A 26,081-nucleotide genomic window follows, 5' to 3' on the forward strand; every position below is an offset into this window, starting at 1 on the left:
TATATGAATTACCATCTATATGAATTACCATCTATATGAATTACCACCATCTAGATGAATTACCATCTATATGAATTACCATCTATATGAATTACCACCATCTAGATGAATTACCACCATCTATATGAATTACCACCATCTATATGAATTACCACCATCTATATGAATTACCACCATCTATATGAATTACCACCATCTATATGAATTACCATCTATATGAATTACCACCATCTATATGAATTAGCACCATCTATATGAATTACCACCATCTATATGAATTACCACCATCTAGATGAATTACCACCATCTAGATGAATTACCATCTATATGAATTACCATCTAGATGAATTACCACCTAGATGAATTACCATCTAGATGAATTACCACCTAGATGAATTACCACCATCTAGATGAATTACCACCTATATGAATTACCATCTAGATGAATTACCATCTATATGAATTACCACCATCTAGATGAATTACCATCTATATGAATTACCACCATCTATATGAATTACCATCTATATGAATTACCATCTATATGAATTACCATCTAGATGAATTACCACCTAGATGAATTACCACCATCTAGATGAATTACCACCTAGATGAATTACCATCTAGATGAATTACCATCTATATGAATTACCACCATCTAGATGAATTACCATCTATATGAATTACCACCATCTAGATGAATTACCATCTATATGAATTACCACCATCTATATGAATTACCATCTAGATGAATTACCACCATCTATATGAATTACCATCTATATGAATTACCATCTATATGAATTACCATCTATATGAATTACCACCATCTAGATGAATTACCACCACCTAGATGAATTACCACCATCTAGATGAATTACCATCTATATGAATTACCACCATCTATATGAATTACCATCTATATGAATTACCACCATCTATATGAATTACCACCATCTAGATGAATTACCATCTATATGAATTACCATCTATATGAATTACCACCATCTAGATGAATTACCATATATATGATTCCTGTCATTCTGAGCACCAGGGGATGGGTTAGCCACCCAAAGCATATGGGTCTGTTAAATGTCTCCACCATCTAGATGAATCTAAATGGGATTCCTGTCATTCTGAGCACCAGGGGATGGGTTAGCCACCCAAAGCATATGGGTCTGTTAAATGTCTCCACCATCTAGATGAATCTAAATGGGATTCCTGTCATTCTGAGCACCAGGGGATGGGTTAGCCACCCAATGCATATGGGTCTGTTAAATGTCTCAAATGTCCGGTAAATTACAATCTTGCCGGTCACATTGTCCCACGGGGGGAACCCTGACTCCCACCCCACCCTGTCCCGTTGAACCAACCTGTGGATAGGTCAGAGCGAAGGCAAGCCATCCTCCCAGCAGCAGAGACAGGATCACCACGGTAACAGGGTCCTGGTATATATAGTCGGGCAGGATAGAGGACGACCCTGATCTTGATCCTGCTTGGGACCTCCTGCTGCCGCTAGGACCCGAACCACGACCCCCATGACCTACTGACTGGAACTAAAGAGGAGGGGGTTCAGGTTAGAGGTCAAGGAATAGGGTTGTAACTCACAGGATGGTCTGTATGTGAGTGGGGGTTAGAGGTCAGAGGTCAGGGTCAAGGGGTTGAAACTCACAGGATGGTCTGTATGTGAGTGGGGGTTAGAGGTCAGAGGTCAGGGGTTGTAACTCACAGGATGGTCTGTATGTGAGTGGGGTTTAGAGGTCAGAGGTCAGGGGTCAAGGGGGTTGAAACTCACAGGATGGTCTGTATGTGAGTGGGGTTTAGAGGTCAGAGGTCAAGGGGTAAGGGGGTTGTAACTCACAGGATGGTCTGTATGTGAGTGGGGTTAGAGGTCAGAGGTCAGGGGGTTGTAACTCACAGGATGGTCTGTATGTGAGTGGGGTTTAGAGGTCAGAGGTCAGGGGGTTGTAACTCACAGGATGGTCTGTATGTGAGTGGGGGTTAGAGGTCAGAGGTCAGGGGTTGTAACTCACAGGATGGTCTATATGTGAGTGGGGGTTAGAGGTCAGAGGTCAGGGGTAAGGGGTTGAAACTCACAGGATGGTCTATATGTGAGTGGGGGTTAGAGGTCAGAGGTCAGGGGTCAAGGGGGTTGAAACTCATAGGATGGTCTGTATGTGAGTGGGGGTTAGAGGTCAGAGGTCAGGGGTTGTAACTCACAGGATGGTCTGTATGTGAGTGGGGTTTAGAGGTCAGGGGTCAAGGGGGTTGAAACTCACAGGATGGTCTGTATGTGAGTGGGGGTTAGAGGTCAGAGGTCAGGGGGTTGTAACTCACAGGATGGTCTGTATGTGAGTGGGGGTTAGAGGTCAGAGGTCAGGGGTCAGGGGGTAAGGGTTGTAACTCACAGGATGGTCTGTATGTGAGTGGGGGTTAGAGGTCAGGGGGTTGTAACTCACAGGATGGTCTATATGTGAGTGGGGTTAGAGGTCAGAGGTCAGGGGTCAGGGTAAGGGGGTTGTAACTCACAGGATGGTCTGTATGTGAGTGGGGGGGTTAGAGGTCAGAGGTCAGGGGTTGTAACTCACAGGATGGTCTGTATGTGAGTGGCGGTTAGAGGTCAGAGGTCAGGGGGTTGTAACTCACAGGATGGTCTGTATAGCGGTTGTTCTGAGACCGGGTCGGGATAACGGCATCACCGGAACGCTGCAGGTTTACCGGGAAGTCTCTCAACATGGTGGTGTGGGCTACCGGGGGTAACTCATGGTGTCCTGATGAGAGAGTGAGAGTGTGAGTGAGAGTGAGCGAGAGAGTGAGCGAGAGAGAGACAGAGAGAGAGAGAGACAGAGAGACAGAGAGAGAGAGATAGAGTGTGTGAGAGAGTGAGAGTGAGAGAGAGAAAGAGAGAGAGAGACAGAGACAGAGAGAGAGAGCTGTGTGTGTCTGTGTGGTTAGTGTGTTGGTGGAGCCTGGCAGGTAGTTACCTATAGAGCCTGGTGGGTAGTTACCTATAGAGCCTGGTGGGTAGTTACCTATAGAGCCTGGCGGGTAGTTACCTATGAGGAGCCACTGGTTGTTCAGTGTGTTGGTGGAGCCTGGTGGGTAGTTACCTATAGAGCCTGGTGGGTAGTTACTTATAGAGCCTGGTGGGTAGTTACCTATAGAGCCTGGTGGGTAGTTACCTATAGAGCCTGGTGGGTAGTTACCTATAGAGCCTGGTGGGTAGTTACCTATAGAGCCTGGCGGTAGTTACCTATGAGGAGCCACTGGTTGTTCAGTGTGTTGGTGGAGCCTGGTGGGTAGTTACCTATAGAGCCTGGTGGGTAGTTACCTATAGAGCCTGGTGGGTAGTTACCTATAGAGCCTGGCGGGTAGTTACCTATAGAGCCTGGTGGGTAGTTACCTATAGAGCCTGGTGGGTAGTTACCTATAGAGCCTGGTGGGTAGTTACCTATGAGGAGCCACTGGTTGTTCAGTGTGTTGGTGGAGCCTGGTGGGTAGTTACCTATAGAGCCTGGTGGGTAGTTACCTATAGAGCCTGGTGGGTAGTTACCTATAGAGCCTGGTGGGTAGTTACCTATAGAGCCTGGTGGGTAGTTACCTATAGAGCCTGGTGGGTAGTTACCTACTGGTTGTTCAGTGTGTTGGTGGAGCCTGGCGGGTAGTTACCTATAGAGCCTGGCGGGTAGTTACCTATAGAGCCTGGCGGGTAGTTACCTAGAGAGCCTGGTGGGTAGTTACCTATAGAGCCTGGTGGGTAGTTACCTATAGAGCCTGGTGGGTAGTTACCTATAGAGCCTGGTGGGTAGTTACCTATAGAGCCTGGTGGGTAGTTACCTATAGAGTCTGGTGGGTAGTTACCTATAGAGCCTGGTGGGTAGTTACCTATAGAGCCTGGTGGGTAGTTACCTATAGAGCCTGGTGGGTAGTTACCTATAGAGCCTGGTGGGTAGTTACCTATAGAGCCTGGTGGGTAGTTACCTATGGAGCCTGGTGGGTAGTTACCTATAGAGCCTGGTGGGTAGTTACCTATGAGGAGCCACTGGTTGTTCAGTGTGTTGGTGGAGCCTGGTGGGTAGTTACCTATAGAGCCTGGTGGGTAGTTACCTATAGAGCCTGGTGGGTAGTTACCTATGAGGAGCCACTGGTTGTTCAGTGTGTTGGTGGAGCCTGGCGGGTAGTTACCTATAGAGCCTGGTGGGTAGTTACCTATAGAGCCTGGTGGGTAGTTACCTATAGAGCCTGGTGGGTAGTTACCTACTGGTTGTTCAGTGTGTTGGTGGAGCCTGGTGGGTAGTTACCTATAGAGCCTGGTGGGTAGTTACCTATAGAGCCTGGTGGGTAGTTACCTATAGAGCCTGGCGGGTAGTTACCTATAGAGCCTGGCGGGTAGTTACCTATAGAGCCTGGCGGGTAGTTACCTATAGAGCCTGGTGGGTAGTTACCTATAGAGCCTGGCGGGTAGTTACCTATAGAGCCTGGCGGGTAGTTACCTATAGAGCCTGGCGGGTAGTTACCTATAGAGCCTGGTGGGTAGTTACCTATAGAGCCTGGCGGGTAGTTACCTATGAGGAGCCACTGGTTGTTCAGTGTGTTGTTGGAGCCTGGTGGGTAGTTACCTATAGAGCCTGGTGGGTAGTTACCTATAGAGCCTGGTGGGTAGTTACCTATAGAGCCTGGTGGGTAATTACCTACTGGTTCTTCAGTGTGTTGGTGGAGCCTGGTGGGTAGTTACCTATAGAGCCTGGTGGGTAGTTACCTATAGAGCCTGGCGGGTAGTTACCTATAGAGCCTGGTGGGTAGTTACCTATAGAGCCTGGTGGGTAGTTACCTATAGAGCCTGGTGGGTAGTTACCTATGAGGAGCCACTGGTTGTTCAGTGTGTTGGTGGAGCCTGGCGGGTAGTTACCTATAGAGCATGGCGGGTAGTTACCTATAGAGCCTGGTGGGTAGTTACCTATGAGGAGCCACTGGTTGTTCAGTGTGTTGGTGGAGCCTGGTGGGTAGTTACCTATAGAGCCTGGTGGGTAGTTACCTATAGAGCCTGGCGGGTAGTTACCTATGAGGAGCCACTGGTTGTTCAGTGTGTTGGTGGAGCCTGGTGGGTAGTTACCTATAGAGCCTGGTGGGTAGTTACCTATAGAGCCTGGTGGATAGTTACCTATGAGGAGCCACTGGTTGTTCAGTGTGTTGGTGGAGCCTGGCGGGTATCGTACGTCGGTAGACGGGATGATCTCACACTCTCCCTCCTCTCTAACCGTCACCTCCTCGGTCTCCGGTCCCTCGATACGCGCCAGTGTCAAGCCCCGCGGCTGCCGTGGCAACACATCAATCAATACATCAACGTATCAGCCAATCAACACATCAACGTATCAGCCAATCAATACATCAATCAATACATCAACGTATCAGTCAATCAATACATCAATCAATACATCAACGTATCAGTCAATCAATACATCAATCAATACATCAACGTATCAGCCAATCAACACATCAATCAATACATCAACGTATCAGTCAATCAATACATCAATCAATACATCAACGTATCAGCCAATCAACACATCAATCAATACATCAACGTATCAGCCAATCAATACATCAATCAATACATCAACGTATCAGCCAATCAATACATCAATCAATACATCAACGTATCAGCCAATCAATACATCAACGTATCAGCCAATCAATACATCAACGTATCAGCCAATCAATACATCAACGTATCAGCCAATCAACACATCAACGTATCAGCCAATCAATACATCAACGTATCAGACAATCAACACATCAATCAATACATCAACGTATCAGCCAATCAATACATCAACCTATCAGCCAATCAACACATCAACCTATCAGCCAATCAATACATCAATCAATACATCAACGTATCAGCCAATCAATACATCAACGTATCAGTCAATCAACACATCAATCAATACATCAATCAACACATCAATCAATACATCAACGTATCAGCCAATCAATACATCAATCAACACATCAACGTATCAGCCAATCAATACATCAATCAATACATCAACGTATCAGCCAATCAATACATCAATCAATACATCAACGTATCAGCCAATCAATACATCAATCAATACATCAACGTATCAGCCAATCAACACATCAATCAACACATCAACGTATCAGCCAATCAATACATCAATCAATACATCAACGTATCAGCCAATCAATACATCAACGTATCAGCCAATCAATACATAAATCAATACATCAATCAACACATCAATCAATACATCAATCAATACATCAATCAACACATCAATCAATACATCAATCAATACATCAATCAATACATCAACGTATCAGCCAATCAATACATCAATCAATACATCTACGTATCAGCCAATCAATACATCAACGTATCAGCCAATCAACACATCAATCAATACATCAACGTATCAGCCAATCAATACATCAACGTATCAGCCAATCAATACATCAACGTATCAGCCAATCAATACATAAATCAATACATCAACCAATACATCAATCAATACATCAACGTATCAGCCAATCAATACATCAATCAATACATCAACGTATCAGCCAATCAATACATCAATCAATACATCAACGTATCAGCCAATCAATACATCAACGTATCAGCCAATCAATACATCAATCAACACATCAACGTATCAGCCAATCAATACATCAACGTATCAGCCAATCAACACATCAATCAATACATCAATCAATACATCAATCAACACATCAATCAATACATCAATCAATACATCAACGTATCAGCCAATCAATACATCAATCAATACATCTACGTATCAGCCAATCAATACATCAACGTATCAGCCAATCAACACATCAATCAATACATCAACGTATCAGCCAATCAATACATCAACGTATCAGCCAATCAATACATCAACGTATCAGCCAATCAATACATAAATCAATACATCAACCAATACATCAATCAATACATCAACGTATCAGCCAATCAATACATCAATCAATACATCAACGTATCAGCCAATCAATACATCAATCAATACATCAACGTATCAGCCAATCAATACATCAACGTATCAGCCAATCAATACATCAACGTATCAGCCAATCAATACATCAACGTATCAGCCAATCAACACATCAACGTATCAGCCAATCAACACGTCAATCAATACATCAACGTATCAGCCAATCAAATTCAGAGAGAACAGTTCTAACCAGGTGTATATTATGACATCACAGTACTGAGACTAAAAACACTCCTGATTGGCTGCTGTGTGTTGTGTAGACATTCTGATTGGGCTGCTGTGTGTTGTGTTGACATGCTGATTGGGCTGCTGTGTGTTGTGTAGACATGCTGATTGGCTGCTGTGTGTTGTGTTGACATGCTGATTGGCTGCTGTGTGTTGTGTTGACATGCTGATTGGGCTGCTGTGTGTTGTGTTGACATGCTGATTGGGCTGCTGTGCGTAGACATTGAGTGTACCAAAACATTAGGAACACCTTCCTAACAACCTCGATTCGTAAGTGCTTGGCCTCTACAAGAAAGCGTTCCACAGGGATGCTGGCCCATGTTGACTCCAATGCCTCCCAACAGTCGTGGCAAGTTGGCTGGGTGGCCTTTTGGGTGGTGGACCATTCCTGATACCCAGCAGGGGGACATGGCCTTTTGGGTGGTGGACCATTCCTGATACCCAGCAGGGGGACATGGCCTTTTGGGTGGTGGACCATTCCTGATACCCAGCAGGGGACATGGCCTTTTGGGTGGTGGACCATTCCTGATACCCAGCAGGGGACATGGCCTTTTGGGTGGTGGACCATTCCTGATACCCAGCAGGGGGACATGGCCTTTTGGGTGGTGGACCATTCCTGATACCCAGCAGGAGACATGGCCTTTTGGGTGGTGGACCATTCCTGATACCCAGCAGGGGGACATGGCCTTTGGGTGGTGGACCATTCCTGATACCCAGCAGGGGGACATGGCCTTTGGGTGGTGGACCATTCCTGATACCCAGCAGGGGGACATGGCCTTTTGGGTGGTGGACCATTCCTGATACCCAGCAGGGGGACATGGCCTTTGGGTGGTGGACCATTCCTGATACCCAGCAGGGGGACATGGCCTTTTGGGTGGTGGACCATTCCTGATACCCAGCAGGGGACATGGCCTTTTGGGTGGTGGACCATTCCTGATACCCAGCAGGAGACATGGCCTTTTGGGTGGTGGACCATTCCTGATACCCAGCAGGAGACATGGCCTTTTGGGTGGTGGACCATTCCTGATACCCAGCAGGAGACATGGCCTTTTGGGTGGTGGACCATTCCTGATACCCAGCAGGGGGACACGGCCTTTTGGGTGGTGGACCATTCCTGATACCCAGCAGGGGACACGGCCTTTTGGGTGGTGGACCATTCCTGATACCCAGCAGGCCTTTTGGACATGGCCCCAGGGGGACATTTTGGGTGGTGGACCATTCCTGATACCCAGCAGGGGACATGGCCTTTGGGTGGTGGACCATTCCTGATACCCAGCAGGGGACATGGCCTTTGGGTGGTGGACCATTCCTGATACCCAGCAGGGGACATGGCCTTTGGGTGGTGGACCATTCCTGATACCCAGCAGGGGGACATGGCCTTTTTGGGTGGTGGACCATTCCTGATACCCAGCAGGGGGACATGGCCTTTTGGGTGGTGGACCATTCCTGATACCCAGCAGGGGACATGGCCTTTTGGGTGGTGGACCATTCCTGATACCCAGCAGGGGACATGGCCTTTGGGTGGTGGACCATTCCTGATACCCAGCAGGGACATGGCCTTTTGGGTGGTGGACCATTCCTGATACCCAGCAGGGGACATGGCCTTTTGGGTGGTGGACCATTCCTGATACCCAGCAGGGGACATGGCCTTTTGGGTGGTGGACCATTCCTGATACCCAGCAGGGGACATGGCCTTTTGGGTGGTGGACCATTCCTGATACCCAGCAGGGGGACATGGCCTTTTGGGTGGTGGACCATTCCTGATACCCAGCAGGGGACATGGCCTTTGGGTGGTGGACCATTCCTGATACCCAGCAGGGGGTGGTGGACCACATGGCCATGGCCTTTGGGTGGTGGACCATTCCTGATACCCAGCAGGGGACATGGCCTTTTGGGTGGTGGACCATTCCTGATACCCAGCAGGGGACATGGCCTTTGGGTGGTGGACCATTCCTGATACCCAGCAGGGGGACATGGCCTTTTGGGTGGTGGACCATTCCTGATACCCAGCAGGGGACATGGCCTTTTGGGTGGTGGACCATTCCTGATACCCAGCAGGGGGACATGGCCTTTTGGGTGGTGGACCATTCCTGATACCCAGCAGGGGACATGGCCTTTTGGGTGGTGGACCATTCCTGATACCCAGCAGGGGACATGGCCTTTGGGTGGTGGACCATTCCTGATACCCAGCAGGGGACATGGCCTTTGGGTGGTGGACCATTCCTGATACCCAGCAGGGGACATGGCCTTTTGGGTGGTGGACCATTCCTGATACCCAGCAGGGGACATGGCCTTTGGGTGGTGGACCATTCCTGATACCCAGCAGGGGGACATGGCCTTTTGGGTGGTGGACATTCCTGATACCCAGCAGGGGGACATGGCCTTTGGGTGGTGGACCATTCCTGATACCCAGCAGGGGACATGGCCTTTTGGGTGGTGGACCATTCCTGATACCCAGCAGGGGGACATGGCCTTTTGGGTGGTGGACCATTCCTGATACCCAGCAGGGGGACATGGCCTTTTGGGTGGTGGACCATTCCTGATACCCAGCAGGGGACATGGCCTTTTGGGTGGTGGACCATTCCTGATACCCAGCAGGGGACATGGCCTTTTGGGTGGTGGACCATTCCTGATACCCAGCAGGGGGACATGGCCTTTGGGTGGTGGACCATTCCTGATACCCAGCAGGAGACATGGCCTTGGGTGGTGGACCATTCCTGATACCCAGCAGGAGGACATGGCCTTTGGGTGGTGGACCATTCCTGATACCCAGCAGGGGGACATGGCCTTTTGGGTGGTGGACCATTCCTGATACCCAGCAGGGGGACATGGCCTTTTGGGTGGTGGACCATTCCTGATACCCAGCAGGGGACATGGCCTTTTGGGTGGTGGACCATTCCTGATACCCAGCAGGGGGACATGGCCTTTTGGGTGGTGGACCATTCCTGATACCCAGCAGGGGACATGGCCTTTTGGGTGGTGGACCATTCCTGATACCCAGCAGGGGACACGGCCTTTGGGTGGTGGACCATTCCTGATACCCAGCAGGGGACACGGCCTTTTGGGTGGTGGACCATTCCTGATACCCAGCAGGGGACATGGCCTTTTGGGTGGTGGACCATTCCTGATACCCAGCAGGGGACATGGCCTTTTGGGTGGTGGACCATTCCTGATACCCAGCAGGGGGACATGGCCTTTTGGGTGGTGGACCATTCCTGATACCCAGCAGGGGGACATGGCCTTTTGGGTGGTGGACCATTCCTGATACCCAGCAGTGAACACTCAAACTGCTGCGCAATATGACCATCCCCCGTTCAAAAGGGACTTTAATCTCCTGTCTTCACCCACTGAATGGCACACACACACACACACACACACACACACACACACACACACACACACACACACACACACAATCCTGCCTCCTCCCCTTCATCTACACTGATCGAAGTGGATTTAACAAGTGACATCAATAAGGGAATCATATCTTTCACTTGGTCAGTCTGTCATTTAAAAAAAAAAAAAAAGAGCAGGTGTTCCTAATGTTTTGTCCACTCTTTTTTTTTGCTGTTGATTGACAGCTGTACTGACCACTAGAGAGACTCCGTCGTGAACCAGGGAGGTGGAGGCGTACAGATGAGAATCCAACTTCCCCACATACAGAGTGGGCCTAAAACACACAAGACAAAATGACATAAAGAGTGACAGGAAAAAGAAGGTTTGAAACACCTTCACATTACATTGTAATGCTAACCCATTAAGAAAATGGCTGTTAAAAACTGTTAAAAATACCCTGTGGTTGATGAGGAATTGAACAAATTGTATGGTTGTAGAGGGATGAGGCAAAAAGAATGGCAAATAAGTCTGGCTGTACAACCGATTGGCAAACGTACTGCAAATTGAGAAATCATGTGACTAAACTGATTAAAAAGAAGAAACTAAACTATGAAACAAAGATAAATTACATAAAGATTTATAATAAAAAATCTTTGGAGAACCTTGAATGGCATTTTGGGGGGAAGAAAGGCTAACAGAACACAGGGCATGTTCTTTAATGGAAGCCTCTCCAACATAATCGAGGTAGACTCAGGCATTCCCCAGGGCAGCTGTCTAGGCCCCTTACTGGTAGAATCAGGCATTCCCCAGGGCAGCTGTCTAGGCCCCTTACTGGTAGAATCAGGCATTCCCCAGGGCAGCTGTCTAGGCCCCTTACTGGTAGAATCAGGCATTCCCCAGGGCAGCTGTCTAGGCCCCTTACTGGTAGAATCAGGCATTCCCCAGGGCAGCTGTCTATGCCCCTTACTGGTAGAATCAGGCATTCCCCAGGGCCGCTGTCAAGGCCCCTTACTGGTAGAATCAGGCATTCCCCAGGGCAGCTGTCAAGGCCCCTTACTGGTAGAATCAGGCATTCCCCAGGGCAGCTGTTTTAGGCCCCTTACTTTTTTCAATCTTTACTAACGACATACCACTAGCTTTTGAGTGAAGCCAGTGTGTCTATATATGCGGATGACTCAACACTAAACACGTCAGCTACTACAGCGACTGAAATGACTGCAACACTTAACAAAGAGCTGCAGTTAGTTTCAGAATGGGTGGCAAGAAATGTTAGTCCTAAATCATTTAAGAACAACTAAAAGCATTGTATTTGGGGCAAATCATTCATGAAACCCTAAAGCTCAACTAAATCTTGTAATAAATCATGTGGAAATTGAGCAAATTGAGGTGATTAAACTACTCTTACGCTCTGTCTGTCTGTCTGTCTGTCTGTCTGTCTGTCTGTCTGTCTGTCTGTCTGTCTGTGTGTGTGTCTCTTACACCAGCTGTGTGTGTGTGCTGGCCTGCTCCGTGACAAACTGGTAGCTCCACTTCATGGTGTGTGTGTCGTGGGACGAGAAGGTGAGGTAACGCAGCGTCTCCATGGCAACTGACAGGTGAGGGGCGTGTCTCAGAGAGTCCTGGCTGTACAGATACACCCCTACAGGTGACTCATAGTTTTGCATCCACAGGACGTCACCTGGGATAGAGGAGAAGGGTTAGCGACAGAGAGAGAGGAGGGGAGGGTTAAAGACAGAGAGAGGAGGGTTAGAGACAGAGAGAGAGGAGAGGAGGGTTAGAGACAGAGAGAGAGAGAGAGGAGGGTTAGAGACAGAGAGAGAGAGGAGGGTTAGAGACAGAGAGAGAGAGAGAGAGAGGAGGGTTAGATACAGAGAGAGAGGAGAGGAGGGTTAGAGACAGAGAGAGGGGAGAGGAGGGTTTGAGACAGAGAGAGAGGGAGGAGGGTTAGAGACAGAGAGAGAGGAGAGGAGGGTTAGAGACAGAGAGAGAGAGGGGAGGGTTAGAGACAGAGAGAGAGAGGAGAGGAGGGTTAGAGACAGAGAGAGAGAGAGAGAGGAGGGTTAGAGACAGAGAGAGGGGAGGAGAAGGGTTAGAGACAGCGAGAGAGTAGAGGAGGGTTAGAGACAGAGAGAGAGAGAGGGAGGGTTAGAGACAGAGAGAGAGAGAGGGAGGGTTAGAGACAGAGAGGAGAGGAGGGTTAGAGACAGAGAGAGAGAGGGAGGGTTAGAGACAGCGAGAGAGTAAAGGAGGTTAGAGACAGAGAGAGAGAGGAGGGTTAGAGACAGAGAGAGAGGAGGAGGGTTAGACAGACAGAGAGAGAGAGAGGGTTAGAGACAGAGAGAGTTAGAGACAGAGAGAGAGGAGAGGAGGGTTAGAGACAGAGACAGAGGAGAGGAGGGTTAGAGACAGAGAGAGGGAGGAGAGGAGGGTTAGAGACAGAGAGAGAGAGGAGAGGAGGGTTAGATACAGAGAGAGAGAGGGGGAGGAGGGTTAGAGACAGAGAGAGAGAGAGGAGGGTTAGAGACAGAGAGAGAGGAGGGTTAGAGACAGAGAGAGAGAGAGGAGGGTTAGAGACAGAGAGAGAGAGAGGAGGGTTAGAGACAGAGAGAGAGAGGAGGGTTAGAGACAGAGAGAGAGAGAGGAGGGTTAGAGACAGAGAGAGAGAGGAGGGTTAGAGACAGAGAGAGAGGAGAGGAGGGTTAGAGACAGAGAGAGAGAGGAGAGGAGGGTTAGAGACAGAGAGAGAGAGGAGAGGAGGGTTAGAGACAGCGAGAGAGTAGAGGAGGGTTAGAGACAGAGAGAGGGGGAGGAGGGTTAGAGACAGAGAGAGAGGAGAGGAGGGTTAGAGACAGAGAGAGAGGAGAGGAGGGTTAGAGACAGAGAGAGAGGAGAGGAGTGTTAGAGACAGAGAGAGAGGAGAGGAGGGTTAGAGACAGAGAGAGGGGGAGGAGGGTTAGAGACAGAGAGAGAGAGAGGAGGGTTAGAGACATAGAGAGGGGAGAGGAGGGTTAGAGACAGAGAGAGAGAGAGAGGAGGAGGGTTAGAGACAGAGAGAGAGAGGAGGTTAGAGACAGAGAGAGAGTAGAGGAGGGTTAGAGACAGAGAGAGGGAGGAGAGGAGGGTTAGAGACAGCGAGAGAGAGGGGAGGAGGGTTAGAGACAGAGAGAGAGGGGAGGAGGGTTAGAGACAGAGAGAGAGAGAGAGGAGGGTTAGAGACAGAGAGAGAGGAGGAGGGTTAGAGACAGAGAGAGAGAGGTTAGAGACAGAGAGAGAGGAGGGAGGGTTAGAGACAGAGAGAGAGAGGAGGGTTAGAGACAGAGAGAGAGAGAGGAGGTTAGAGACAGAGAGAGAGAGGAGAGGGAGGGTTAGAGACAGAGAGAGAGAGGAGAGGAGGGTTAGAGACAGAGAGAGTAGAGAGAGGAGGGTTAGAGACAGAGAGAGAGGGAGGAGGGTTAGAGACAGAGAGAGAGGAGAGGAGGGTTAGAGACAGAGAGAGAGTAGAGGAGGTTAGAGACAGAGAGAGAGGAGAGGAGGGTTAGAGACAGAGAGAGAGAGGGAGAGGGAGGGTTAGAGACAGAGAGAGAGGAGGGAGGAGGGTTAGAGACAGAGAGAGGGAGGAGGGTTAGAGACAGAGAGAGAGGGGAGAGGAGGGTTAGAGACAGAGAGAAGGGAGAGGAGGGTTAGAGACAGAGAGAGAGAGAGAGGGTTAGAGACAGAGAGAGAGTAGAGGAGGGTTAGAGACAGAGAGAGGGAGGAGAGGAGGGTTAGAGACAGCGAGAGAGTAGAGGAGGGTTAGAGACAGAGAGAGGAGAGAGGAGGGTTAGAGACAGCGAGAGAGTAGAGCAGGGTTAGAGACAGAGAGAGGGAGGAGAGGAGGGTTAGAGACAGAGAGAGGGAGGAGGGTTAGGACAGAGAGAGGAGGGTTAGAGACAGAGAGAGAGGAGAGGAGGGTTAGAGACAGAGAGAGGGGAGAGGAGGGTTAGAGACAGAGAGAGGGGAGAGGAGGGTTAGAGACAGAGAGAGGGTTAGAGACAGAGAGAGGAGAGGAGGGTTAGAGACAGAGAGAGAGGAGGAGAGGAGGGTAGAGACAGAGAGAGGAGGAGGGTTAGAGACAGAGAGAGAGAGAGGAGGGTTAGAGACAGAGAGAGGGAGAGGAGGGTTAGAGACAGAGAGAGGGGAGGGGGTTAGAGACAGAGAGAGAGGAGAGGGAGAGGGTTAGAGACAGAGAGAGGAGAGGGTTAGAGACAGAGAGAGAGGAGGGTTAGAGGAGAGGAGGGTTAGAGACAGAGAGAGAGGAGGGCTAGAGACAGAGAGAGACAGAGGAGGAGGGTTAGAGACAGAGAGAGAGAGAGGAGGGTTAGAGACAGAGAGAGAGAGGGGAAAAGAGGGATTAATAGACAGTAAAAAAAATAGTCAGAGATTTATTGAGAGAGATTGTAGGAGGGTTAGAGACAGAGAGAGAACAGGAGGGTTAGAACAGAGAGAGGGAAGGAGGAGGGTTAGGCCTGTCACAGAGAACATGTCAAAAACAGGGTTTATTGTAACAGGCCTGTGTTTATTGTAACAGGCCTGTCAGGTGTTATTGTAACAGGCCTGTCAGGTGTTTATTGTAACAGGCCTGTCAGGTGTTTATTGTAACAGGCCTGTCAGGTGTTTATTGTAACAGGCCTGTCAGGTGTTTATTGTAACAGGCCTGTCAGGTGTTTATTGTAACAGGCCTGTCAGGTGTTTATTGTAACAGGCCTGTCAGGTGTTTAGTAACAGGAGAGTCAGGTGTTTATTGTAACAGAGCCTGTCAGGGTGTTTAGTAACAGGCCTGTCAGGTGTTTATTGTAACAGGCCTGTCAGGGGATTGTAACAGGCCTTCAGGGTGTTTATTGTAACAGGCCTGTCAGGTGTTTATTGTAACAGGCCTGTCAGGGTTTATTGTAACAGGGCCTGTCAGGTGTTTATTGAGGAGTCAGGTTATTGTAACAGGCCTGTCAGGTGTTTGCTGAACAGGCCTGTCAGGTGTTTATTGTAACAGGCCTGGAGAGGTGTTTATTGTAGACACAGGCCTGTCAGGTGTTTATTGTAACAGGCCTGTCAGGTGTTTATTGTAACAGGCCTGTCAGGTGTTTATTGTAACAGGCCTGTCAGGTGTTTATTGTAACAGGCCTGGAGGGTTTGAGTAACAGGCCTGTCAGGTGTTTATTGTAACAGGCCTGAGGTGTTTATTGTAACAGGCCTGAGGGGATTATTAATAACAGGCCTGTCAGGGTGTTTATTGTAACAGGTGTTGTTTATTGTAACAGGCCTGTCAGGTGTTTGTTGTAACAGGCCTGTCAGGTGTTTATTGTAACAGGCCTGTCAGGTGTTTATTGTAACAGGCCTGTCAGGTGTTTATTGTAACAGGCCTGTCAGGTGTTTATTGTAACAGGCCTGTCAGGTGTTTATTGTAACAGGCCTGTCAGGTGTTTTGTAACAGGCCTGTCAGGTGTTTATTGCAACAGGCCTGTCAGGTGTTTACTGTAACAGGCCTGTCAGGTGTTTATTGTAACAGGCCTGTCAGGTGTTTATTGTAACAGGCCTGTCAGGTGTTTATTGTAACAGGCCTGTCGGTGTTTATTGTAACAGGCCTGTCAGGTGTTTATTGTAACAGGCCTGTCAGGTGTTTATTGTAACAGGCCTGTCAGGTGTTTATTGTAACAGGCCTGTCAGGTGTTTATTGTAACAGGCCTGTCAGGTGTTTATTGTAACAGGCCTGTCAGGTGTTTATTGTAACAGGCCTGTCAGGTGTTTATTGTAACAGGTCTGTCAGGTGTTTATTGTAACAGGCCTGTCAGGTGTTTATTGTACAGGCCTGTCAGGGTGTTTATTGTAACAGGCCTGTAATGTTTACCTGTCTGGCCTGTCAGGTGTTTATTGTAACAGGTGTTTATTGGGACCTGTCTGGTAGTGGTTGGGGAACACAGTAATTACCTGTCTGGTAGGGGTTGGGGAACACAGTAATTACCTGTCTGGTAGTGGTTGGGGAACACAGTAATTACCTGTCTGGTAGTGGTTGGGGAACACAGTAATTACCTGTCTGGTAGTGGTTGGGGAACACAGTAATTACCTGTCTGGTAGTGGTTGGGGAACACAGTAATTACCTGTCTGGTAGTGGTTGGGGAACACAGTAATTACCTGTCTGGTAGGGGTTGGGGAACACAGTAATTACCTGTCTGGTAGGGGTTGGGGAACACAGTAATTACCTGTCTGGTAGGGGTTGGGGAACACAGTAATTACCTGTCTGGTAGTGGTTGGGGAACACAGTAATTACCTGTCAGGTAAAACGTACCTGACTCTCGGTCTACGGTCACCACCAACCCGTCACCACTGGAGACGAGATGGGCCATCTCTGGAGAAACAACTGCATTATCATACTGTGCAGAACTAGATAAATACATCATAGTATAATGGTGTATCTACTGTAGTACATTATAGTATAATGTTGTAGTACAGTATAGTATAATGGTGTATCTACTGTAGTACATTATAGTATAATGTTGTAGTACATTATGAGTATAATGCTGGTAGTACAGTATAGTATAATGGTGTATATACTGTATTACACTATAGTATAATGGTGTAGTACATTATAGTATAATGCTGTATCTACTGTAGTACATTATAGTATACTTGTGTACCTACTGTAGTACATTATAGTATAATGGTGTATCTAATGTAGTACATTATATTGTCATTGTGTACCTACTGTAGTACATTATAGTGTCATTGTGTACCTACTGTAGTAGATTATAGTATCATTGTGTACCTACTGTAGTAGATTATATTATCATTGTGTACCTACTGTAGTACATTATATTATCATTGTGTACGTACTGTACTACATTATAGTATAATTGTGTACCTACTGTAGTACATTATAGTATCATTGTGTACCTACTGTAGTAGATTATATTATCATTGTGTACCTACTGTAGTACATTATAGTATCATTGTGTACCTACTGTACTACATTTTAGTATCATTGTGTACTTACTGTACTACATTATAGTATAATTGTGTACCTACTGTAGTACATTATAGTATCATTGTGTACTTACTGTAGTCGTGTTTCCATCGTACGGCGGGGCAGAGTAGTCGTTGTATGTGCCCACCTCAGCTCCTGTGTCTTCGTATCATACATCGTTATCATGTACCTTGAAGTAGGATAGAGTATAGTACTGTAAAGTAGAGTAGAGCTGAGGACAGTAGGGTACAGAACTGAGTAGAGTAGAACTGAGTCGAGTAGAACAGAGTCGAGAACTGAGTAGAAACTGTAGAAACTGAGTAGAGTAGAGCTGAGTCGAGAGAACTGAGTAGAACTATAGAGTAGAACTGAGTAGAGTAGAACTGGAGTAGAGTAGAGCTGAGTAGAGTACAGTAGAACTAGTTGAAGAGTAGAGTAGAACTGAGTAGAGCACAGAAACTGTTGAAGAGTAGAGTAGAACTGAGTAGAGCACAGTAGAACTAGTTGAAGTGTAGAGTAGAACTGAGTAGAGTAGAACTGAGCAGAGTACAGTTGAACTAGTTGAAGAGTAGAGTAGAACTGAGTAGAGTAGAGAACTAGTTGAAGAGTAGAGTAGAACTGAGTAGAGTAGAACTGAGTAGAGTACAGTTGAACTAGTTGAAGAGTAGAGTAGAAACTGAGTAGAACTGAGTCAGTAGAACAGTTGAAGAGTAGAGTAGAACTGAGTAGAGTAGAACTGAGTAGAGTAGAGTGAACTAGTTGAAGAGTAGAGTAGAACTGAGTAGAGTAGAACTGAATAGAGTACAGTAGAACTAGTTGTAGAGTAGAGTAGAACTGAGAGAGAGAGAACTGAGCAGAGTACAGTTGAACTAGTTGAAGAGCAGAGTAGAACTGAGTAGAGTAGAACTGAGCAGAGTACAGTAGAACTAGTTGAAGAGTAGAGTAGAACTGAGTAGAGTACAGAGAACTAGTTGAAGAGTAGAGTAGAGCTGAGAAGAGTAGAACTGAGTCAGTAGGGTACAGAGAACTGAGTAGAGTAGAACTGAGTCGAGAGAACAGAGAGAGTAGAACTGAGTAGAGCTGAGAAGAGTAGAACTGAGTAGAGTAGAACTGAATAGAGTACAGTATAACTAGTTGAAGAGTAGAGTAGAACTGAGTAGAGTAGAACTGAGTAGAGCTGAGAAGAGTAGAACTGAGTAGAGTAGGGTAGAGAACTGAGTAGAGAACAGAGTAGAGCTGAGAAGAGTAGAACTGAGTAGAGTAGAACTGAATAGAGCTGAGTAGAGTAGAACTGAATAGGGTAGGGTACAGTAGAACTGAGTAGAGTCTGTCCAGAGTAGAGCTGAGTAGAGTAGAATTGAGTAGAGTAGGGTTCAGTAGAACTGAGTGAATTCAGTAGAGTAGAACTGAGTAGAGTAGAACAGATGTGGAGAGGCAGGTAGAACTGAGTAGAGTAGAACTGAGTAGAGGTAGAACTGTTGAAGAGTAGAACTGAGTAGAGTAGAACTGAGAGAACTGAGTAGAGTACAACTGAGTAGAGGTAGAACTGTCAGAATACAGTAGTATTGACTAGGTACCTGTCTGTCCTATGGTGTAGTCAGAATACAGTAGTATTGACTAGGTACCTGTTCTTCCTATGTACAGCAGTGGTGCATTGGGGCAAATGGAGTCAGATGAGGATGTGGAGAGGCTGGTCTGTTTCTCTCCTGTCTGGGGGTCCACCACGAACCATTACATGATGTTTTTACCTAAACAGGTACACACACACACACACACACACACACACACACACACACACACACACACACGTTAACAATGATGTGACAGCCTCAACCCAGTACTGATGTCCTGACAACACATTACTGATGTCCTGACAACACATTACTGATGTCCTGACAACACATTACTGATGTCCTGACAACACAGTACTGATGTCCTGACAACAAGGTACTGATGTCCTGACAACACATTACTGATGTCCTGACAACACATTACTGATGTCCTGACAACACATTACTGATGTCCTGACAACACATTACTGATGTCCTGACAACACATTACTGATGTCCTGACAACAAGGTACTGATGTCCTGACAACACATTACTGATGTCCTGACAACACATTACTGATGTCCTGACAACACATTACTGATGTCCTGACAACACATTACTGATGTCCTGACAACACATTACTGATGTCCTGACAACACATTACTGATGTCCTGACAACACATTACTGATGTCCTGACAACACATTACTGATGTCCTGACAACACATTACTGATGTCCTGACAACACATTACTGATGTCCTGACAACAAGGTACTGATGTCCTGACAACAAGGTACTGATGTCCTGACAACACATTACTGATGTCCTGACAACACATTACTGATGTCCTGACAACACATTACTGATGTCCTGACAACAAGGTACTGATGCCCTGACAACACATTACTGATGTCCTGACAACAAGGTACTGATGTCCTGACAACACATTACTGATGTCCTGACAACAAGGTACTGATGTCCTGACAACAAGGTACTGATGTCCTGACAACACATTACTGATGTCCTGACAACAAGGTACTGATGTCCTGACAACAAGGTACTGATGCCCTGACAACAAGGTGCTGATGTCCTGACAACACATTACTGATGTCCTGACAACAAGGTACTGATGTCCTGACAACACATTACTGATGTCCTGACAACACATTACTGATGTCCTGACAACACATTACTGATGTCCTGACAACACATTACTGATGTCCTGACAACACATTACTGATGTCCTGACAACAAGGTACTGATGTCCTGACAACACATTACTGATGTCCTGACAACACATTACTGATGTCCTGACAACACATTACTGATGTCCTGACAACACAGGTACTGATGTCCTGACAACACATTACTGATGTCCTGACAACACATTACTGATGTCCTGACAACAAGGTACTGATGTCCTGACAACACATTACTGATGTCCTGACAACACATTACTGATGTCCTGACAACAAGGTACTGATGTCCTGACAACAAGGTACTGATGTCCTGACAACACATTACTGATGTCCTGACAACACATTACTGATGTCCTGACAACAAGGTACTGATGTCCTGACAACAAGGTACTGATGTCCTGACAACACATTACTGATGTCCTGACAACAAGGTACTGATGTCCTGACAACAAGGTACCAATGTCTGATCCAACAAGGTAAATGTCTCCAAGAACTCCTACAGGGACATTGGACCAGCTCTGGGATGGTGAAGGGCAGTTTCTGGAGACATATAGACAATACTATATTATACAGTATACTATTATTATTATATAAAAAAATACTATATTATACAGTATATTATTATATATATTAAAATACTATATTATTAGACTGGACCAGCTCTGGGATGGTGATTATACAGTTTTGGAGACATATAGAAAATACTATATTATACAGTATATTATTATATATATTAAAATACTATATTATACAGTATACTATTATATATATATTAAAATACTATATTATACAGTATATATTATATATATATTAAAATACTATATTATACAGTATACTATTATTATTATATATGTATTAAAATACTATATTATACAGTATATTATACTATTATTATATATATATTAAAATACTATATTATACAGTATACTTATTATATATATTAAAATACTATATTATACAGTATATTATTATATATATAATATATATACTATACTATTATTATATATGTATTAAAATACTATATTATACAGTATATTATTATTATATATTAAAATACTATATTATACAGTATACTATTATTATATATTAAAATACTATATTATACAGTATACTATACTATTATTATATATATTAAAATACTATATTATACAGTATACTATACTATTATTATATATGTATTAAAATACTATATTATACAGTATATTATTATATATATTAAAATACTATATTATACAGTATATTATTATATATATAATATATATACTATACTATTATTATATATGTATTAAAATACTATATTATACAGTATATTATTATTATATATTAAAATACTATATTATACAGTATACTATTATTATATATTAAAATACTATATTATACAGTATACTATACTATTATTATATATATTAAAATACTATATTATACAGTATACTATTATATATGTATTAAAATACTATATTACAGTATATTATTATTATATATGTATTAAAATACTATATTATACAGTATATTATTATTACTATATATATTAAAATACTATATTATACAGTATACTATACTATTATTATATATATTAAAATACTATATTATACAGTATACTATTATATATATATTAAAATACTATATTATACAGTATATTATTATTATATATGTATTAAAATACTATATTATACAGTATACTATACTATTATTATATATATTAAAATACTATATTATACAGTATACTATTATATATGTATTAAAATACTATATTATACAGTATATTATTATTATATATTAAAATACTATATTATACAGTATACTATACTATTATTATATATATATTAAAATACTATATTATACAGTATACTATACTATTATTATATATATATTAAAATACTATATTATACAGTATACTATTACTATATATATTAAAATACTATATTATACAGTATATTATTATTATATATGTATTAAAATACTATATTATACAGTATATTATTATTATATATATATTAAAATACTATATTATACAGTATATTATTATTATATATGTATTAAAATACTATATTATACAGTATACTATACTATTATTATATATATATAAAATACTATATTATACAGTATATTATTATTATATTAAAATACTATATTATACAGTATATTATTATTATATATGTATTCAAATACTATATTATACAGTATACTATACTATTATTATATATATATTAAAATACTATATTATACAGTATATTATTATATATATTAAAATACTATATTATACAGTATATTATTATATATATTAAAATACTATATTATACAGTATATTATACTATTATTATATATGTATTAAAATACTATATTATACAGTATATTATTACTATATATATTAAAATACTATATTATACAGTATATTATTATTATATATGTATTAAAATACTATATTATACAGTATATTATTATATATATTAAAATACTATATTATACAGTATATTATTATTATATATATATTAAAATACTATATTATACAGTATATTATTATTATATATTAAAATACTATATTATACAGTATACTATACTATTATTATATATGTATTAAAATACTATATTATACAGTATATTATTATATATATAATATATATACTATACTATTATTATATATGTATTAAAATACTATATTATACAGTATATTATTATTATATATTAAAATACTATATTATACAGTATACTATTATTATATATTAAAATACTATATTATACAGTATACTATACTATTATTATATATGTATTAAAATACTATATTATACAGTATACTATTACTATATATATTAAAATACTATATTATACAGTATATTATTATTATATATGTATTAAAATACTATATTATACAGTATATTATTATTATATATTAAAATACTATATTATACAGTATACTATTATATATATATTAAAATACTATATTATACAGTATATTATTATTATATATTAAAATACTATATTATACAGTATACTATACTATTATTATATATATATTAAAATACTATATTATACAGTATACTATTACTATATATATTAAAATACTATATTATACAGTATATTATTATTATATATGTATTAAAATACTATATTATACAGTATATTATTATTACTATATATATTAAAATACTATATTATACAGTATATTATTATTATATATGTATTCAAATACTATATTATACAGTATACTATACTATTATTATATATATATTAAAATACTATATTATACAGTATATTATTATTATATATTAAAATACTATATTATACAGTATATTATTATATATATATTAAAATACTATATTATACAGTATATTATTATATATATTAAAATACTATATTATACAGTATATTATTATTATATATATATTAAAATACTATATTATACAGTATACTATACTATTATTATATATATTAAATGCTCTCTCTCTCTGTCCGTCTCTCTCTCTCTCTCTGTCCGTCTCTCTCTCTGTCCGTCTCTCTCTCTCTGTCCGTCTCTCTCTCTCTCTGTCCGTCTCTCTCTGTCCGCCTCTCTGTCCGTCTCTCTCTCTCTGTCCGTCTCTCTCTCTCTGTCCGTCTCTCTCTCTCTCTGTCCGTCTCTCTCTCTCTGTCCGTCTCTCTCTCTCTGTCCGTCTCTCTGACCGTCTCTCTGTCCGTCTCTCTGTCCGTCTCTCTCTCTGTCCGTCTCTCTCTGTCTGTCCGTCTCTCTGTCCGTCTCTCTCTGTCCGTCTCTCTCTCTCTCTCTGTCCGTCTCTCTGACCGTCTCTCTCTGTCCGTCTCTCTCTGTCCGTCTCTCTGACCGTCTCTCTCTCAGTCTGTCTGTCTGTCTCTCTCTCTGTCCGCCTCTCTGTCCGTCTCTCTGACCGTCTCTCTCTCAGTCCGTCCGTCTCTCTCTGACCGTCCGTCTCTCTGTCTGTCTGTCTCTCTCTCAGTCTGTCTGTCTCTCTCTCTGTCCGTCTCTCTGTCAGTCTCTCTGTCCGTCTCTCTGACCGTCTCTCTGTCCGTCTCTCTGTCTCTCTGTCCGTCTCTCTCTCTCTCTCTCTCTCTGTCTCTCTGTCCGTCTCTCTCTCTCTCTCTGACCGTCCGTCTCTCTGTCTGTCCGTCTCTCTCTCAGTCTGTCTGTCTCTCTCTCTCTGTCCGTCTCTCTGACCGTCTCTCTGTCTGTCTGACCGTCCGTCTCTCCGTCTGTCTGTCCGTCTCTCTCTCAGTCTGTCTGTCTCTCTCTCTCTGTCCGTCTCTCTGACCGTCTCTCTCTCTCAGTCTGTCTGTCTCTCTCTCTCTGTCCGTCTCTCTGTCCGTCTCTCTCTCAGTCTGTCTGTCTCTCTCTCTCTGTCCGTCTCTCTGACCGTCTCTCTGTCCGTCTCTCTCTGTTGGTCTGTCTCTCTCTCTCTGTCCGTCTCTCTCTCTCAGTTTGTCTCTCTCTCTCTGTCCATCTCTCTGACCGTCTCTCTGTCCGTCTCTCTGTCTGTCTGTCCGTCTCTCTCGCTCTGTCTGTCTGTCCGTCCGTCTCTCTGTCTGTCTGTCCGTCCGTCCGTCTCTGTCCGTCTCTCTCTGTCCGTCTCTCTGTCCGTCTCTCTAACCCTCTCTCTGTCTGACCGCCTCTCTGTCCGTCTCTCTCTCCCTCTCTCTCTGACCGTCTCTCTGTCCGTCTCTCTCTCTCTCTCTGTCCGCCTCTCTGTCCGTCTCTCTCTCTCTCTGTCCGTCTCTCTCTCTCTGTCCGTCTCTCTCTCTCTCTCTGTCCGCCTCTCTGTCCGTCTCTCTGTCCGTCTCTCTCACTCTCTCTGTTCGCCTCTCTGTCCGTCTCTCTCTGTCCGTCTCTCTGTCCTGTCTGTCTCTCTGTCTCTGTCCGTCTCTCTCGCTCTGTCCGTCTCTCTCGCTCTGTCCGTCTCTCTCTTACCATCAGTCCTTCCTTGTGTTTTCCTCCCAGGACGTAGAGACTGCCATCGTTGGGGTCAGGGAGAAACCCTGGCCTAAAAACACACCCACGGTAGCAATGATTATCAGGTGTGTGAGTGTTTGTGAGTGTGTGTCAGATTGTGTGTGTGTGTGTGTGTGTGTGTGTGTGTGTGTGTAGAGTGTGTGTGTGTGTCAGAGTGTGTGTGTGTGTGTGTGTAGTGTGTGTGTGTGTGTGTGTGTGTGTGTGTAGAGTGTGTGTGTGTGTGTCAGAGTGTGTGTGTGTGTGTAGAGTGTGTGTGTGTGTGTGTGTGTCAGAGTGTGTGTGTGTGTGTCAGAGTGTGTGTGTGTGTGTGTGTGTGTGTGTCAGAGTGTGTGTGTGTGTGTGTGTGTGTGTGTGTGTGTGTGTGTGTATATAGCAGAGTCACTCACTCAGTAAGGTAGACAGGCACCTGGATGATGGGATCTGGAAAAGATTTAAGAAAGATGGAATGTTCAGATGTTAATAATCAATATGTTAATTAGTAAGAACATTAAGAACACCTTCCTAATACTGAGTTGTATATATTATAATATGATGGAATGTTCAGAATGAACAATATGTTAATTAGTAAGAACATTAAGAACACCTTCCTAATACTGAGTTGTATATATTATAATATGATGGAATGTTCAGAATGAACAATATGTTAATTAGTAAGAACATTAAGAACACCTTCCTAATACTGAGTTGTATATATTATAATATGATGGAATGTTCAGAATGAACAATATGTTAATTAGTAAGAACATTAAGAACACCTTCCTAATACTGAGTTGTATATATTATTAT

The 26,081-nt window shown here is 43.3% G+C and overlaps 1 pseudogene; it reads right to left on the reverse strand.

Moving 5' to 3' along the window:
* LOC135559948 (serine/threonine-protein kinase/endoribonuclease IRE1-like) overlaps positions 1-26,081 on the reverse strand; it is a 97,598-nt pseudogene that overhangs the window by 47,293 nt on the left and 24,224 nt on the right.

Source organism: Oncorhynchus nerka, linkage group LG15 (genome assembly GCF_034236695.1).
Source record: "Oncorhynchus nerka isolate Pitt River linkage group LG15, Oner_Uvic_2.0, whole genome shotgun sequence".
In the NCBI taxonomy this organism is placed as follows: Eukaryota; Metazoa; Chordata; class Actinopteri; order Salmoniformes; family Salmonidae; genus Oncorhynchus; species Oncorhynchus nerka.